Raw genomic sequence first — 17,688 nt, forward strand, 5'->3', positions numbered from 1 at the left:
GATTCTCTCTGAAACCAAAGGTGTGGAGATCCACTGCCCAAGAAGAGGTCAAAGGCAGCTCTCTGGCACCTGTACCCTCCACAGCTATATGCCAGATGAAGCTGTGGAGATGACCTGTAATGGCTGTCCATAGCATCATTTTGTTTGCTTACAGCTCTACCCAGTACTACAAGTTGAGGTTTCCTATGCTGTTCAGCTAGGCTAGTAATCCCTCAAGTTTGTTACTGTGTATACTTGCTCCTTCTCAAATTTAATTTCTAAACAGAAAAAATAAAAAAAATAAAAACCAGCTTATGTCTGTGTCACTAAGATCCTGGATCACTACACCAACTACAAATACCAAACACCAGTATCTGTTCAAAACAGCCTGTAAGGTTTAAGCATGCAATTACTATGACTTAGTAAATTCAACATAACTAGCTACTCCATACTAACTTGTTCTTCTATGTTAATACTCAACAAAGGCCCAGCTGGTTAACCAGAAGTTATTCCTCCTTAAAGAAACATTTACATTTCTATAGAAAGGTAAGCATTTACAGAAGGAGTAGCTAATTTGACTGGAATGCAGTTCAGCAAGATCAATTTGAAAGTCTGGCTGGCTGACTACAGCTGCAGTCCAGACCTGAAGCTGAAATTTCCCATCATGCAGCAATTCTGGAAAGCCACTGCTTCATGGACACCATCCTGTTACCTTCACAAGTCCTGGGTTTTTTCACTCTTAAAGCACATGATCTAGTTCTATGAGACATATAAAAAAACCCACTAGGTCATGTTCATTATACACACATTGAATATACTCAGGAGATCAAAGAGCATTGAAGTAAAACCAAGTAAGGAAACAGTAAGTAGTTATGAAAGTAAACACAGACATTTGTCTGCATGAGCAGGTAGGGTGTTAGAAGTTCAGTACGCAGGAATTAAGAGTGCCACCAAAGAATTAATGAACTAGCACATTCATCAGCTTTTTCACATGCCTAGCAAGGTCTTGCTGGATGTGCACTTCCACAGCAAATTTTAAAACAAATTAAGTTTATTAACTCAAAAGTAGAATACTTGCAAGCACGTAAAAGAAACAAAAAAACCCACAAAACCTCAAAACCCAACACAAAAAAAAGGGGGGGAGAAAACTTTCTGTCAAATCTCATATGATAAAAAATACTGCACAAGTATTGCCATGGGTGTAGAAAGAGAAGGGGCAAATCCCATAACTCTGAAAAGACACTCAATTTTCAGGTTTTTGCTTTTCTTTAATTAATCAAAAGGGCACAAGCTCAATTTAATAGAAATGGTATGGACAGAATTTAAAATTAGCTTGATACAAAGGAAAATTCATCCCATGCCCTGTTTAATCCACCTAACAGCATATGTTAATAAAGAGCAACATTTTCATTATTTTGATATCTCGGGTTCAGGATGCACCTTCTGTCCAGAAAGAGATGCCAAAAGAGCCAGCAGAAGATCAAATACACTACTTCATATTGACACTAAAAATAATAAATAAAAAAATAAGGAGAACAAAAAAACACCAACAGTGCTACAACATGACTGGTGGAGTAAGAGCCAACCCCACCTTCTCTTGAGTTGCCAGCTGAAATAAAACATAGCTGTAGTACTTCAAGGGACAGAAATAAGTAGCTTGAACTAGAAGATAAATATTCATGTATTTTTGCTTCATACACATCTTCTGAAAGCATCAAACTGCAGTGTTTCATCTCTGAATGAAAGCTTCAGCAAGGATGAATCTTGATTGACTCATGAAATGAGGTTACCAACAACACTGGATTTAAAGCATCTATAAAAGTGAGCCAAGAAGTCAATTTAATTGGCAATTCAGATACCTGCTGTAATTATCATGCACTTAAAATCTCTCCAACCAAAGAACAGCTACACAGATGGCAGAATCCAGAAGAGGATTTTGTTTACCAAGTTAGATTTGTTTCTTACTCCGAAGTTTGACTGTAATAGCATCTTCCATCAACATGTCTTGGCAAGATGAAACTCACTCCTTGTTCACAGTGAGAAAATGGCAACTTCCTTCTCAAGTCTATTAAAGTGCAGAGAGGTTGAGTGAAGAGGATCAGCTGAAGACGCAGCCCACTGTCACTTTTCCACTTCTTTGAAGATTGCAGCTACCCTTATTATAGCTGGGAGTCATTAAATGCCCTGGGGACAGCTAAGGACCTGTACTGGGTCATGCTGGGAGGGAGTTCATTTCCTTCCTAGCAGCTTGTATGGTGCTGTGCTTTGGATCTGCGACCAAAAGTGTTGATAACACACCCATGTTTTATTGTTGAAGAGTCCTTACACACCATCAAGGCTTTCTCCCTTTCTCACTCTGCCCCCACAGCAAATAGGCTGAGGATGGACAAGAGGATGGGAGGACACACAGGCAGGAACAGCTGACCCAAACTGACAAAAGGGATATTCCCTACCATATACTGCCACGCTCAGCAATAATACTAGAGGGGAGTTTTGCAGGAGTTACCATTGCTCAGGGACTGGCTGGGCACATATCAGCTATAGCGAGCTACTGCTTTTGTATTTCTTGTTTTCCTTTATTTCTAAACTTTTTTCCCCTGCCTTTAATAAGTAAAGTGTCTTTGTCTCTACCCCCAAGTTTTCTTGCTCTTGCCCTTTCGATTCTCTCCCACACCCCACAGGGGAGTGGGGGGAGCTGTGTGGGGCTCAGCTGCCTGCCAGGATCAACCCACAACGGAACCAAAGCAGCGAAGCATCCTAAGCTGATAGTTTAGCTGAAGTTATTTTTAAAGCACTTGAAACAACAGTGGCAGCAATCTGAACATCTGAAAATTTAGCTTTGAACACACGAGCCAAACAGATTTATGGCAGAGAGAATCACGTTCTGTTCGCTCAGGAATACAGATTTTTGGTGATACTTCACAAGAATTAAGGCCAACCGAAATGCTAGAAGTCTGGTTTGCAACCAAGTTTAGGCTACAAAATTTGCTTCCACATCAGAACAAACCACAATAACTGTCCCACACACTGAGTTCCCACCCCCAGCACGAAGCTACAGCACTGCTATCAGAAGCATTATTTATTGAACATAAAAACTGTAAAGATGAAATTGAATAGAAAATACTCTAGCAGTGTAGTGATCCATTACCTATGGGAACCAATGGCTACCCCCATTTTCACTTCAGCCAAAAATTCTGTTCTATGGCCAAAGATACTGGCTCACAGAACTTCTACCAAACCTAACAAACAAAGACCAAGGAAACTTGATTCCAGCAGATCAGTATTTTCTGATGCAAAACACTTCACTGAAATTCCCACAGAATTCTGTAAATGTTCTCCTAACACTACATATTTCAGATACTTTTCTACCTGAAAGCATCTGGTACAGCATTATTTGGACTTTGTAGCCTTCCCATGGAAACAATTTCATTGTCTACTATTGTAAAAGATAGCAAAATTCTGGTTTGCGTGCCTTCCCTAGCCATGATGAATAACGCTAGGCTTGATCATGATTGATACACCAGCCACACTGTTAAAAAATTAGTAATTCAATACTGTCCCATAAAACTAGTTACTTCTTACTAGTTTCCTGAAGGATTTGTTTTATCTTGTAACAAGGTGGGAAGTAATCAATAACTCCAAGCACAGTGGCTTTGGACACAAGTGTCAGTACAAATATATTTATGAACACTTCTCTTTGAACTAAGACTTACTTTGAAGGTAAAATTAAATATGCTTGAGTATTTCTCATCATAATGTAACCACCTCTACAAATTCATCACTGAAGTTTAAGAATATAAGGACAATTACAGTATATAACGTCACTGGAGAAAAGCCCTAGAATGGTAAAAACAGTTACAGATTTAGTTTACAGTTCTTCCTATTAAAAGGCACTTTTTAAGCTTTGTCTCTATGAAACCATTCTCTCCAGGTACGTGTCGTTTTACATTTATTCTGTACAAGTTATCTTACAAATCATTTTCATGAAGACTCTTAAACAATTATTATAGCAATCATACTGCAAATAAAACAGGACGCCAACAGCCGACTAACCTAGTCCAAAGCCCTACACCATAAGGAACCGTATTTTATGCCTACCAACAATTCCTCACACACTGAAATTCTGCAGCACAAGCTCATGCACACAGCTAGCAGACTATTTGCTAAAGAGTTTTAAGATGATACCACAAATTTGAAAAAGCTTTAGAAAGTCAGAGCTTCTGCTCTTGTTGAAATTCCTTTAAAGCGACATTTATAGTAGATACTTAATAGATTCCAGAATAAGGATGTTGCTATGTTTGCTGTTGCGAAGAGATTTAAAAAAAAAAAAAAAAAAAAAAAAAAGATAAACTTTGACTTCTCGAGTCAGGACAAATATCTCGAGTTCAGGTTCAATAAAAAATCCACCCAGCTATCTGCTCGGTAACATTAACCCACTGGGACAATAAACATAGTTCTAAGTGTCATGCAACAGTTTTAAGACAAAATAAGGCCAAGTAAATAAAGTTATTTGCATCTCTAAATATAGATAGCATTTTTGTTTCACTATTAAACAACCATTCGACAGTTTCATTGGCATTGTGTAAAACCTAGGAAGAACACATACATGGGGGAGAAGTTCTGTTCTAACAAAGCTCTCATTTCATCCAGTAAGCAAACATGTTGCTAAATGGACCATTATAAATAGGCTGGTGAGCTAAATTCTCCATAGCCTTAATATGTACGAGTTTTCTACTTGAGCGTTATTAAAAGGATTCTTGTTCTCACTTGATCGCACTGACACATTGTAGGAACAGAGCCTACCTCAGTGATCAGAGCTGGTGAGGTCTGAAGTGAGCGATGTGAATCAGACACATCATAATTCAAACACTACCATCTTCAAACTTTCTGTATCATCATCACTTTTGAACTATCAGTAGAATCAAAACGCAAAGAGATATATTAACACATTCTTTTGGGAGCTCTAAAAATCCCCGACTTGGAAGAGTAAAAATAATGCCAGTAGAAATATAATGAAGCTATCCATTCATGAAAACACATTTCTTGACAAACATCATAAGCATACAAACTTCTTTGTCCCCAGGGGTTCATAGCATCCCAACAGCCACAAACCTTATCTCATCTAAAACCCCAAACAGCACAGCAAAGGAATTAAACTCTAACAGGAATGCCAAGGTTTCCATTCCATCTAATGCCAAGCATTATGGGTCCAGCAGAGCAATATCCAGTGTAAGTTTTGGACTATAAAACCAAGATGTCCAAGATTAAAAGGTCCAGATGTATTTCTGCAGCTGCAGGCACAATCCACCTTTTGTGCACACTCCCGCCAAATTTATAAACAATCACAGGAAGACAACACTATCCAGCCTCCTGCATTTTCTGAATGAGGGGCAGCTGTAATTTACTAAAAATCTGTCTCATTAAATTATGTGCACAATAAAATACACTGAAATAATCTAAAGGATCTGTCTAGACCAGCAAATGAATTTCCAATTGTAAGTGTATTAAAAACAAAAATTTAAGTAAGTTCAGTCTATTCTTGTAACTTATTGATCCTGACAATTAAGACATTATCTTTGTGCATTGAATCAACAACAAATTTTTGAAGTATATAACTGAAAGTAATGGTAAGCCACATTTGACACATTCTAATTGCTTACTGCTCTCATGCAACTTGCTGTTACAAGCCTTTAAGAATACAAAGTAAATAATTACATCATCATACACTCATCTGCATAGTAATTATTAAGAATTTGAGGATTGAGATAATGTATTCGCTCAAAGTTCTATAGTGGTCTATTCCATAAAATAACAAAAACCATAAAAGAACTGATATAACACATAACTTTTTTTTTTTTTTTTTTTGGCAACAGGAAAGTTTTGGCAACATCAAAGTCCCATATCTTCCAAAGTGGCAGATACAGGATGATCAACTTTTTCATTGCTCTCACTTTCCAATTTATCCAGCTAGGTGAAGATGCCTCTGTGATCAGTTACATATACAAACTCAGCAAAAACATTTAAGATGCTGAGCACTCCATATTTCACGCATATTTTTTGCATGCCTGATTCTGTGCACTTCCTCCAAAAAATGTAAGAGGAGCAAACAGTTATTTCAGACAACAGACTAAACACCAATCATTTTAAAACATCCTATTATTGTCAAATACATACATTTCTTATCAGATCTCTTCATGACTCAGGTGACAATATTGATACTGAGTGAAGGACTACAAAAAATGCCAACTTCTAAACAGAAGTTCTCGATGTCAAGTAGCATGATGTAACATTGCATTGTTCAAGGACAAGTTACTTCAAATACCAAAACTAATGAATTACCTGCTTAAAAATTCAGTGTACTTGCATGTGAATCTTGCTTTCAAACAACAAGAACGAAAAAAAAAAGAATCATCTGACTGGCACTACAAACAGTGATTTAAAAATACAGCTTTATCAAAGCGAAAAAACCTGATTGGTATGTTTTCCAGCCAACACTAAAATAACAGAAAGCTAAGCTTTACACCTTTGTTCTAGGTCAGCATGTGTGAAGTTCACACAGTAGAATTCACAAGAAGAAAGACTGAAAGAAATACCAGTTTCAATCGTAAGACCTGTCGGTTTAAGCAAGTACATATCATAGAAAGCAGTAACAGTATTAAAACTGATTTAAAGAAACCATCCAAGAGTGAAAATTACCCACCATGATCAGTTACCAAATCAAGTACATTTGCATAGATGTTAGCAAACAAATAACTACGACCACCGCACTGTTGTTCAGTATTGCATCAACTGAAACCTTTAACCTATCTAGTCTTCAACTACTTGCAGCAATAGAAAATTATGATTTGAAAACAAACTCTATCTTGAGCTTTTTTCTTCTACTTATAATACTATATTGGCATGGCTGAAGACACAGTTTTGGAGAAAAATGGCATATTTATTCCTGGACAGCAGATGTCTCAGTGTTTCCTTTCAAGCACTCCCTGAAGTTACAAGTTCATTATGAGGTGCTGTTGGTTCAGGAAACCAACATTAAGAATCACTTCTGATCGTATCCTAGATTGCCCTCAACTTTCTGTCACGTGGTCAAACATTTGTATGACTTGACAACTATTTTAAGAAAAGCTATGTTTACAGTAACTGCAAACCCAGGGGGTTACTTTGGGGAAAATCACTGCTCAGAATTTCTTGCTTCCATGCTAGTTTAGCCAGTTCTTCTACTTCCATCCCACAGCACAGTGCTTCATGTTTGGAAGTTACCCAAGTCCCTGCTTCCAGAAATTGCCCTGAGGTTTTAGAAGTCCCAGAGCATACTGGTGTAAAGTTTGTTACGATGATATATACGTGGTTGCCCCCAGATGTCAAGGTGAACATGGAGTTACTGAACTTTGGAAGGTTAAGTTGCAATGAAACAAATTTATTTTTTCTTGCAGGAATAAGTTTGAAAAAAGGAAACACTGTGGGAAGAGTGGTACAGTAATGTTAATCTACACGGCAGAGCAGCATCTCCTTTTCACTTTTCCATTTTGAAAGCTTAAATGAAAGCTATGTATTTTAATTAAGAAAATTCACAGTAAATGAAAGCACTGTCTGCTTGCATTGAACATGCTTTGGCAGATTCTTCTGAGAGGAAACACAAGGCTATGGCAGACACAAAAACCAGAAGACAGTTTCGAACCCACACCTTAAATTCCGGCCTGCAAGTGCCGCACAGTAACAAACCACTTCCGAAAGGAGTCCTGAATCCAAACATACAGATAGCACAAACATAATTAATATCCAAATTAAATAAATGGCAACATAACTTATACCTTTGTTACCATGCAGAAGTTCTGGTGGCATGTTATTTAAAAAAAAGTCTGTTTTCCTGCTATTTTTCCCATCTTGCTTGTCTCCCTTTCAGGAGCTCTGTAAGAGAAACATTGAGTAGGTAACTGAAAAACAAAACAACAAAAAAAACCCAACTCAAATGCTAACTGCTCCCTGTGCTTCAGCTGTGGCCTGAAAGGCCCCTTGAGACTCCTGCATCGTGCCGAAGCTGAGCTCAACACATTCATCTTAGCAACTGGGTGTTGTAGACTCCTTTGCTAAACCACCCAGCTCCAAAAGCAATCGGGGAGGGAAAAAAAAAAAAAGAAAAAAGAAAAAAAAATACAGTTGGAAAAATCCCTACGCTAGGACTGCCAACAGCTCCACTGACCTGCAACCCACGCTCTGCGCAGCAATGTCCTTCAGCCCCCGCTACCTCCCCTATCTCCAGAGGGGAGCCCCACGGTTGAGAACGTGGCCCCGCAGCTCAGGGCACCCGAGGTCTGCCGCCTCCGCGGAGACATGGAAAGGGAACATCATTTCAAGCCAACACGCTACCGACTCAGCTGCACAGGCCTACGGCTCGCAGCAACCCGAGAAAACAACCGAGCGGGTCAAGGATCCCGCGTCCGCCGGGGAAGAGAGCGCAGCGCTGGGGTGGCCCGGTGACTGCCAGAGCCCTGCCGGGCCGCCCCCCGCCCTCGGCCAGACTGACAGGACGCCCCGCGGCGCTGAGGAGAGCCGCTAGCGGCCCACCGGGGAGGGGACCCCCGCGCCGGGCTGGGCCGCGCCAGGCCCGGGCGGGGCTGGGGGAGGCGCTGCCCTTCCCTCAGCGGGGGCGCCGCTGCGGCAGGTGGGGGAGCCGAGCCCCCTGAGGAGAGCGGCTCGGCGGGGAGGGCAGAGCGGGGCGGCGCGCCCCGATACCGGGCCCGGGGCAGACACGGCGGCATTACCTGGCACCGCGCTCCCGCGACGGCCCCGCCGCAACACCCCCCCCGCCCGGCACCGCTGACACCGAGGCGGAAGTGCGGCCCTCACAGAGGCGGAGTGACGCGTCGCTCGACCAATCGCAAAACGCAACCGCACCCCGCCGTCGTCGAAACGACGAACCAGCTTCTCTACCCACCCGCCTGGAGGCGGGGCGAATGCTAATCAGGTGCCGAGCCTCACGGCCTAGGGCCGCACCACCGCCGGGGAGAGGGCTGGCCAATAGCGCGTCGGGGAGGCGGGTCTATGCAGATGAGACCGGCACCGGGATCCCCCGCTGCGCTCGGCCGTCTCACCTGGCGCGTTTCGGAGGGGCAGGTGCAGCCTCCGCTGCATAAACGCAGACGATCGTGCTGTACCGGCGTCGTCCTGTTGTGCTTTGTGGGATGCTTTCATCGTCAGTCAGCGGCGGAGCGTGAGCTCGGCTCACCATAATCTCAGTGGGGCAAAGTGTCCTCCTGGCTGAGTGCTGCGAGGGTTGTTGGTTTTTTGGGGCTCAGTACCTGTCTGGGCTGCGGGGGGGCGGGTGCGTCCCTGCAGGGCTGCGCACATCCCGCTGCGGCGTCCTGGGTCACTCGAGAGAGCTGTACATGCTTTGCTGTGCACCGATGATGATGAGAATTTAACCAATTTTGGTATTTATTAACATTCTAGCCAGTTTTGAGGCATGGCACGTGTTTTCCCTAGGCCGCAGGGTGCAACATTTTTATTTTCAGGGCATTCCCTCATCCCGGTGAGCTGCATTCCCTCATCCCGGTGAGCTCTGCCATGCTCCACGTCCTGCTGGCCTGTGTCTCTGAGCCGCCTGAGTCCCCCCCATCCGCCCATCCAGCAACCGGCTGCAGCCCGGGCGGCTGCTTGGAGCAAGTTAATGGATATCTGGAATCCCAGAGAAAAAGCCAACGAAACCATGGGCTCACCAGTTAGAGTTGTTCCTGACCAGGAGAAAAGCTGGCAGGTGCCTCTATTTCTCTCGCCCTGAACTTGCACTTGTTCATACACAGCAGGTAACTGGAGGGAAGTTCATTATAATCCCCTTTGCTTCAGAGTAATTACTGGCATGGTAAAGCAATTGAGACTATTTGTGGATGTTGATGCAAGAATCAAAACTGTGAGTCAGGAATTTAATTTGACTCATAACATGTCTCTTAGATAACACCTGTTCTGCTCTTTTTATTTACTTTCTAATTTCTGAGTCTGCAAGGTGCTTTTCCTTCACAGATGCTTCCATTAGAGAGATTTTAAACTCTTTTCCACCAAAATGTCTGTCTCCCTTCCTTTCCATATCTGAAAGCTAAGAGTTACGTGAAATCTCGTTGGACCCAGCAACCAGGACTTTAAAAGGAAAAAACCCTAACAAAACAACATATCTAAAACTAAACAAACTGATGGCAAAGCATGCACGGAGCGAGGTGCTTCAGGAGATCGGCCCCAGGGATAACAAGCATCCATCCTGAGAAGCTAGAAACCCATCGGTCTGGATGAAATACATCTCGGACAGAACGACCCGTTGATATAATTGCTGAGGTACACCTTCCTGTCTTCTTAGGCAGGAAATGATATGCAATGTCAGGAGAGGCCAGCACAAGAGTGAGCAAAAAACACTCGGGAACGATGAGCTGGAGCCTGAGCAAGGAACGGTAGGGAGTGAAGGAGGGAGATGAGTCACAGAAATGTTTATCCTCAAAACGATCTTCTCCTACCATTGATACACTTCTCAATGCAAAGCAAATATAGGAATTAGCATATTAATTCTGTAGCACAGAACTTGTTCAGCAGAAGCGGATACAAATGGGTTTTAATGGCTGCAAGGCCGGTGGGGGGAAATCATCGCTACGCCAGACCTCAGCCACCAGAACAACTCACCTGCACAGGGGGAGGGAGAGGGGTCAGCAGGGCAGGGCTGGACCTGTCCTGGTGGAGTGGCTGCATCTCTGGGGGGTAACCCAGGTTTGGGCACCACGCGAGGGCTCCTGCGGCAGACCAGAGACCGGCCACAGACGTAGCACCATGGGTGGTTATCTGCCGTAGGCACCAAAGAAGCTTTGCCAGGAAGGGTGGTGGTCGGAGGTAGGAATGATGTGGTTTATTCCTCCACCTGCACGTGTGTAAAGGATGTTTTCAGAAGTGCAGCAGCGAAACTACAAACCCCTTCTCTGCTGCCTGGCTCCCTCCTGCCCTCCCCAAATACTGTGTACCTGGCACACTGTTGATTGTGGAGTATTACTCACCCCTAAATGAGCTGACAGCTCCTGGCCATCAGCCACATGCTGACAGTATACGAGACACGAATTAACAGTGATAATGCTACTCGCTCTGGCACAAATGTAAGGTTTTAAATGAAATCTCCACTGAGAATTTCTCACATGCATTGGGATTAGGAGTGGGTTTGGGTGGGCACAGCTGGCTCTGAGGATGTCTGTCGGTCCCGCTGGATCGGTCTTGCTGTACCTACGTGTTGTTTCACCCCTGCATTCCCCCAGGTTCAGTTGCAAGGCAGGTGGTGTTGGGCTCGTCTTTAGGGAATACAAATCTTTGAGAGTAGAGGATAACTCGTATAATTCCAAATCTGATTTTAAGAATTTCCTGATTTGCCCAGAAAAGTGATTATTTTTTCCAGTAAGCCCTGATTCAGCAACCCGTTTATGGATTGCTCAACATTATAGGCTCAACATTAAGCACAGAAATATTCCTGTTACACCTTTTAAGCAAAGGCCTACAAACAGAAAGTAAGCATGAATTTAAATTATTTTCTGACCGAACAGGCCTTTGTCATGAGTAAGCAGCTGATCTGGAAGAGTTCTCCAAAAGGATCGTGGAAAGAGAAATCCGCTGATTAGATGACCAAGGAATACTGCATTTGTGTAGCTTTTTCAGGTCTTAACTGAAGGCACATACAATCTGAGCCTGCCATAAAAATCCTTCTTGCAGACATTTTCATTTGAGCTAAATGCCCATACTTAGCAAAACCAAGGCTAATTGACAATTTCTTCCTTTGTTAAATATTATGGGGCTACTCTCTAGCAATCTAAAATCACAAAACCTCAAAATTAGACAGGGAGAAGAATCTAGCTCTGTATTTGTCTCCCTCCTGTGTTGGCAATGAGGGGACAGAGCAGTTACCTTTTAAAGGAGATGGCATGGAAAATTTCACCTTGCCGGCAAAAGTTTTGCAACATTAAAAGTAATTAAAATGGGGCTTTACAGTGGAAAGTATTGAGCAACTGTCTCAGACATAGGTGTAACCATCAGCTCCACCTGCAATAAACCCAACTGTTCCCCTCCTGCAGAGCAACGCAATCCGCTTAGAAAACTGATCCAAGCAAACCTTGCCACTGCAGCAGATTTACAAAACCTGAGCTGTGACAGAACAAGGAAGGACAGAATGGAAAAACAAAACACATTGATCCTGTGATCTAGAGATAATGCAAGGAAATGTGGAACGTTACCACAAAAATGCTGATCATCTTTCACCGGTTGTATGTAAGCAGAGACGAATGCCTCTTCTCTCCTCCTCCAAATAAGCTGGTGGCCAAAAGCAGCCACTTCAGTCCCAACATGTGTGGGCAAGCGCTCACCTCTGCCACGGGAAACTCTTTTCAGACAGCGACTCCTTGCCAGGGAGCTCTGAAGCCAAACCCATTTGTTTAGCAAGTGCTCCAGCATCTTCTGCTTGGTGTTGCTTTGGTCCCTCCTCCGTGCCGTGCCCGTCTGCAGCGCGAGGCTGGGGTTGCCGGCACACCGTGTCTCCGCAGCCCCCCAAGTGCTGCGAGAAGGAGTTTCAAAGACACAGTGTTGTCCTTATGTGCCAAATGTGCCTGAAAACGCTCCCGCTCCTGCTTACCAACAGCTTCACCTCAGAGGAGTATGGGGCTTGTCCACACTTGAAAGCTAATTTGGATTAAAGAAGGGTGTGAATTAAAAGCAGAGTAGCAATCCCAAAAATATCTCTGGGCAGATAAGCCCCGAGGTATCAAAACAATTGATTAAACGTATCTTCACTAATTGCAAAATCAGTGGAGAAGGGAAATAAGTGTACTGAAGAGAGAAGGTCGCACATCCCGGCACGGGCAGGGATGGGGCAGGTTTGGGATTACCCTCAGCCATCAGCCACGGGGAGATGAGGACGTGGAAGCGGGACGTGGGGAAGGAGCAAACCTCGTAAGAGGATGATCAGGACTGCAGCCAGGAGCACAGCCCACCTCTGGCACTGGCTGTGGGGGCAGGAGCTCACCAGCCCAGGGCGGGTACCAGCCTGGATGCCTACACTGTGCCCAGGTGGAGATGGTGGTTTTCACATCCTGTTCTGTGCAGTTTTCTTGTTAAATATTAATTGTGATTATAATAAGATGGCACACCAGAGGCTGTGCAACCATGGAATAGAAAGAAACTTTCTGCCTTAAAGAGCTTGCAGTGGCAGGCTCTCCCTCTTCCCAAGTGAAAGGAGGCTGCATCCGGATACAAGTGAGCCAGACACCGCTTTGCAAAATGGGAAACATCCAAATCGTCTACAATCCGAATAATAAATATTTTCCCCTATAGCTTGTCCTATCTCACAAGATAGACACTATGAATTCTGTTGATGGTAATAGTGTATTTTGAGTTGCTGGCACTGAAAAAGGGAAGATACTGTGAAAGAGCTAGTGTCACATAAATGTATTTAATATCAAAAAGACTTTTAAAAAGAGCAGACATTGGAAATACTGATAAGGCTTCAGTGAAAAACATGGTAATGCTGAAACCACATGAATTTTAACCAGAATCTTGAAGAAAAGCAATTCAAGAGAAAAAGGAATCCATAAATAATGAGGAACATGGCAAAAGCTGAATAAGTAGAAATAGCCAGTTGTTAAAAGGCTGAATAAGCATGTGCTTTGTAACGGCATGGAAAGGAAAAGACACAACAGCCTGTACCCTCCGCTTCAGCGATAATTTCCCTGGGAGCTGCACCCATTCAGCTGAGGGCAGCTCAGGCTCTGAGCCGCTTCAATATAAAATTAAGTTTTGAAAATCTCCGTGGTCAAAGTTGTGAAAGCTTAAAAGCCAAATGCTGAGCGTACAAGGGGCTTTCCACAGTAAGCCAGAAAGCTTCTTAAAAACATGCTTTCTCACAAAGTCTAGATGTTACCCTCTGCTGAATCCCAGATTCTTTTAATTCCAGACATGGCTTCTGGCACTGGAAATTCCCGCTCCTGGAGCCGAGTAGAGACGAGCAGGAGGTTGTGCTCGGGATAAAAATAGTTGGGCAAAACTAGTCACCTCCATATCCCATCTCACCTTCCCTGGGATGAAAGTCCAGGATTTTCTTGCATCTCCATAGCAGGAAAGATGGGGGTAGATCGACTTTGACTCACAGCTTCAATCCCCCGCACATTTGCGTAGGGTTTGGGAAGCGCTGTACGGCGATGCTGTGGAGCCTGACTTTCAGCAACCCGCTCCCGCTGAGGGCTGGGTACCCCTGAGCTTCCGCTGTCTCTGTTTCAGGAGCAGATCTGAAGACGGTCTATTTTCCCAGTCCCTATGCGCCATCATACTGCCGCCAGTTGATCTGCCAACGATCAATGATGCTTTATATCCTAATAGAGGTTTATTTGTCAAACTTGGCCACAAGAGCGTCTTATTTAGAATTAATTACAATGTCTGGTTTTAGCTACGTGTACAGCAGCATGGCAAGTTACACTTGTACTCTTTGGACCAAATTTCTATCTATGGATGGCAGTACTTACATCAGAGATTAATTCAATGGCTTATATGACGCTTTCTTTCTGGAAATTGAAGTCAATAGAAGCTAATAGTCAATAGAAGCCCTGGGCAATGAAGCTGGTGAAGGGTCTGGAGCACAAGTCCTGTGAGGAGCGGCTGAGGGAACTGGGTTGTTTAGCCTGGAGAAAAGGAGGCTGGGAGGAGACCTTATCGCTCTCTACAACTACCTGAAAGTAGGCTGTAGCCAGTTGGGGGTCGGTCTCTTCTCCCAAGTAACAAGCGATGGAACAAGAGGAAATGGCCTCAAGTTATGCGAAGGGAGGTTTAGATTGGATGTTAGGAAAAATTTCTTCACCGAAAGAGTTGTCAAGCACTGGAACAGGCTGCCCAGGGAAGTGGGGGAGTCACCATCCCTGGAGGTATTTAAAAGACGCGTAGATGTGACACTTGGGAACAAGGTTTAGTGGTTGGACTTGGCAGTGCTGGTTTACAGCTGGACTTGATGATCTTAAAGGTCTTTTTCAACCTAAGCAATTCTATGATTCTAATTATACTTATTGTATAATTGTAAGTATTGACGTGTGAGTAAAATTTAACCTGAGTGCTTCCTTGGTAACTTATCTCTGTCTTCAGGATCTCTCCCGTCACAAGCGGCTGAGCAGGATGGGTGTGCAGGAGGCAGGGTGAAAGGATGCTTCTCACAGCCCACACTGTAAGGGGTGTTTTCCTTTGGACACTCCCCATGCCAAGTCAGAAAGTCAAACAGATTTCCACTGCCCAGGTAATATGGAGGTGTTGCTGATGTCAGGCAAATTAATTTCAGTAAGTTATTTACTGAATTAGATACTATTAATTCAGTAGCACAGTGTTACCCCAAGTCAGCGCCAGTTCCTTCTCCATTTTGCTGGCTTTGTGGATGCTCAGACAGCAGAGGAGTGTTTCCTGTGGCATGCACATGTATTTTTCAAGTGGTCCTGCTGACACATCTCCACTGTGCCCCACAGCATGGAGAAGAGGTATCGGGGCTGGCAGAGGTCACAGCACGAGAACAACTGGGGTGTCACCTCCTCACAGTGCAGCACAGAGCTCCGGCATCTGCTGGTCCTGGGAATGGGCTCAGGTCACTTCAGCTCTGTGGTTTTATAAAAAATACCTGAATTTTAACCCTACCACTCGTGGTTGCCAGCGACACCTTCAAAAAGAAAAAAAAAAACAAAACCAACCAACAAACCCATTGGATATAGCAGACTGTAAACTTTTTTTACTGATACCCTAATCAGCATGTAATTTTCTTTAGCATTGTAAAATTAGCACCTTTTATCCAGCAAATATTTATATGCATATATTACTTGCTGGGACAGTCTCCTGTACTGAATGTAACAAAGTCCTGTTCACTGATCCCTAGGCAACCACTAGAACAAACTAATTAGTAACTACAAATTCACACATATCCATCAAAATAAGATCCAGATTAATTTTATGTTTCCTCAGTATCTTTTGTGCTTGAAAATTAGCATTTAAACTTTCCCAAAACAAATGATAGTAATTTACAGATTGGTTTTAAAAATAAGTATAAAAAGGGTCTCATAATGAAATTCTACCCAAAAAGAAGTAATAAATAGATAGGATATTTGAGCATGAGGGGAAAAAAAAAAAAATCAGATCCTGTCCCAGACCCTGTCCCAGATGGAGTTGGGAAGTTTGGCTCTGGATCTGAAGTCTGCTATACAAGCAATCCCCGACAGGCAGACAAACTAATGTGCCTCCCTCATCAGCTTCTGTGTCAGCTACAGCTGACTCTATTTACTTTTAGCCCAGAGGAGGAACTGGGAGCAGAAGGAAAAGAAAAACCACCCTTCATTAATATTCACAATGATGTCTTACATGTCCAGCATTATTTTTGTCCAAGGGAACTCTTTCAGAAAATGGGAGAAAACAAGTGATTAGGTGGAAGAATGGCCGTCAGGAGTGAAGAAAGGACCCTGTTGTGGAGGAAGGGGCTGTATTTCTCTGTGTATTAAAGTACCATGAATAATTTTGATTACTGTGTGTATATTTGGTAACAAAAAAGTAAGGTGAACTCAGTCTTGAAAACAGCTTTTTTCTTTGACTAAGCTAAATGCCAAATTAGATGTCTCTAATGACGAAGGCACATTGGTTGAAATTGCAGCTGGCAAGTAACAGTTCGCTCACCCTGATGGTGAAAGAAGGATAAAATCCCTCCTTATCCCCATTTCCATGCAAAATAAATGATGTCCTGAACCCAAAGCACAACCCTGCTCCAGCCCAGGGAGCTGTGCTGAGGGTAAGTGTTCACCGTGAGCTGAGCTTTGTAAAGAGAGAAATCATCCCCGGGTGTCTGCCTGTCTGGGTTGGCGGCAGCGGCGTTTCCCAAGCGCCGAGCATGAACACCCACATCCCCAGCCATCCGGCCCCACGGCCGTGGGCAGGCAGGCAGGAAGGAGCCCTGCCAGCTGGCTGCCTGCTAAGGGTTTCCAGCAGTGAGAAACCGCTCTGCCTGCATCGCTGCCCAGGGCCCCTTTCACATTTCGATTGATTCCTCGTCACCGGGGATGAGAACCTGGCGGGGAGAGGAGGAAGGGGAAGCCACTTTACCTGTGCTCAGCTGCCCTGGGTGCAAAGCACACTTGCATTTTTCGAGCCCTGTCATTCAGAAGTGGATTTTGCAGGTACTGTCTCCTCATTTACACATAGGGAGGCTTTCTCCCTGGCTGACGGAGCTCAATTTTGGCTCCAAGCGTGGCATTTACACTGGTGTGAATAATGTCCAAGAAGGCACGACTCACAGGAAACTTCTAATTGACCAAAATGTGATTCATTAGTACGCTTGCACTGTCTGAATTAAAACAGCATTACAAAAAAAAAAATCACTGAAACCCCCAGGCTGTCTGGCAAGCAAATGCCCCAGTAACCCTGACGTGCTGGTGGGGGGTAGCCAAGACTTCTTGCAGGCTTCTTGCCCCCCCCCCCCCGGGCACAGAGCTGGGGTCTGACGATGATGCAGCTCAAGCTGGGTCCAGCTGAACCATCCTCCATCGATGGCTTTCCAGTGGTTTTTGACAGTGGCTTTGCACTAGACCAGAAACAACCCTTCTCTGGGAGCGTGGAGGCAGAGGGAATGAAGACGGAGGCAGGAAGGAGTGGGGTGAGGAAGGAACAATGATCAATTAGCCACCAATTTCCTCAAAT

The 17,688-nt window shown here is 43.9% G+C and overlaps 1 protein-coding gene across 3 annotated transcripts in view; it reads right to left on the reverse strand.

The window, feature by feature from the left end:
* The window catches only part of OSBPL2 (oxysterol binding protein like 2), a 40,787-nt gene extending 31,920 nt beyond the window's left edge, over positions 1–8,867 (reverse strand). The window contains exons 1-2 of one of the 3 annotated variants that reach the window (XM_075768420.1): positions 8,742–8,867; positions 7,791–7,887 (exon numbers count right to left, since the gene is read on the reverse strand). The gene's annotated coding sequence lies outside the window, so the exon portion shown is untranslated. Of the gene's footprint in view, positions 1–7,790; positions 7,888–8,179; positions 8,591–8,741 lie in introns of those variants that run through there. The other 2 variants (XM_075768421.1, XM_075768422.1) reach the window with 2 other exon arrangements.
* Between the last annotated feature and the right edge of the window lie 8,821 nt (positions 8,868–17,688).

Source organism: Balearica regulorum, chromosome 16 (assembly GCF_011004875.1).
Source record: "Balearica regulorum gibbericeps isolate bBalReg1 chromosome 16, bBalReg1.pri, whole genome shotgun sequence".
Taxonomy (NCBI): Eukaryota; Metazoa; Chordata; class Aves; order Gruiformes; family Gruidae; genus Balearica; species Balearica regulorum.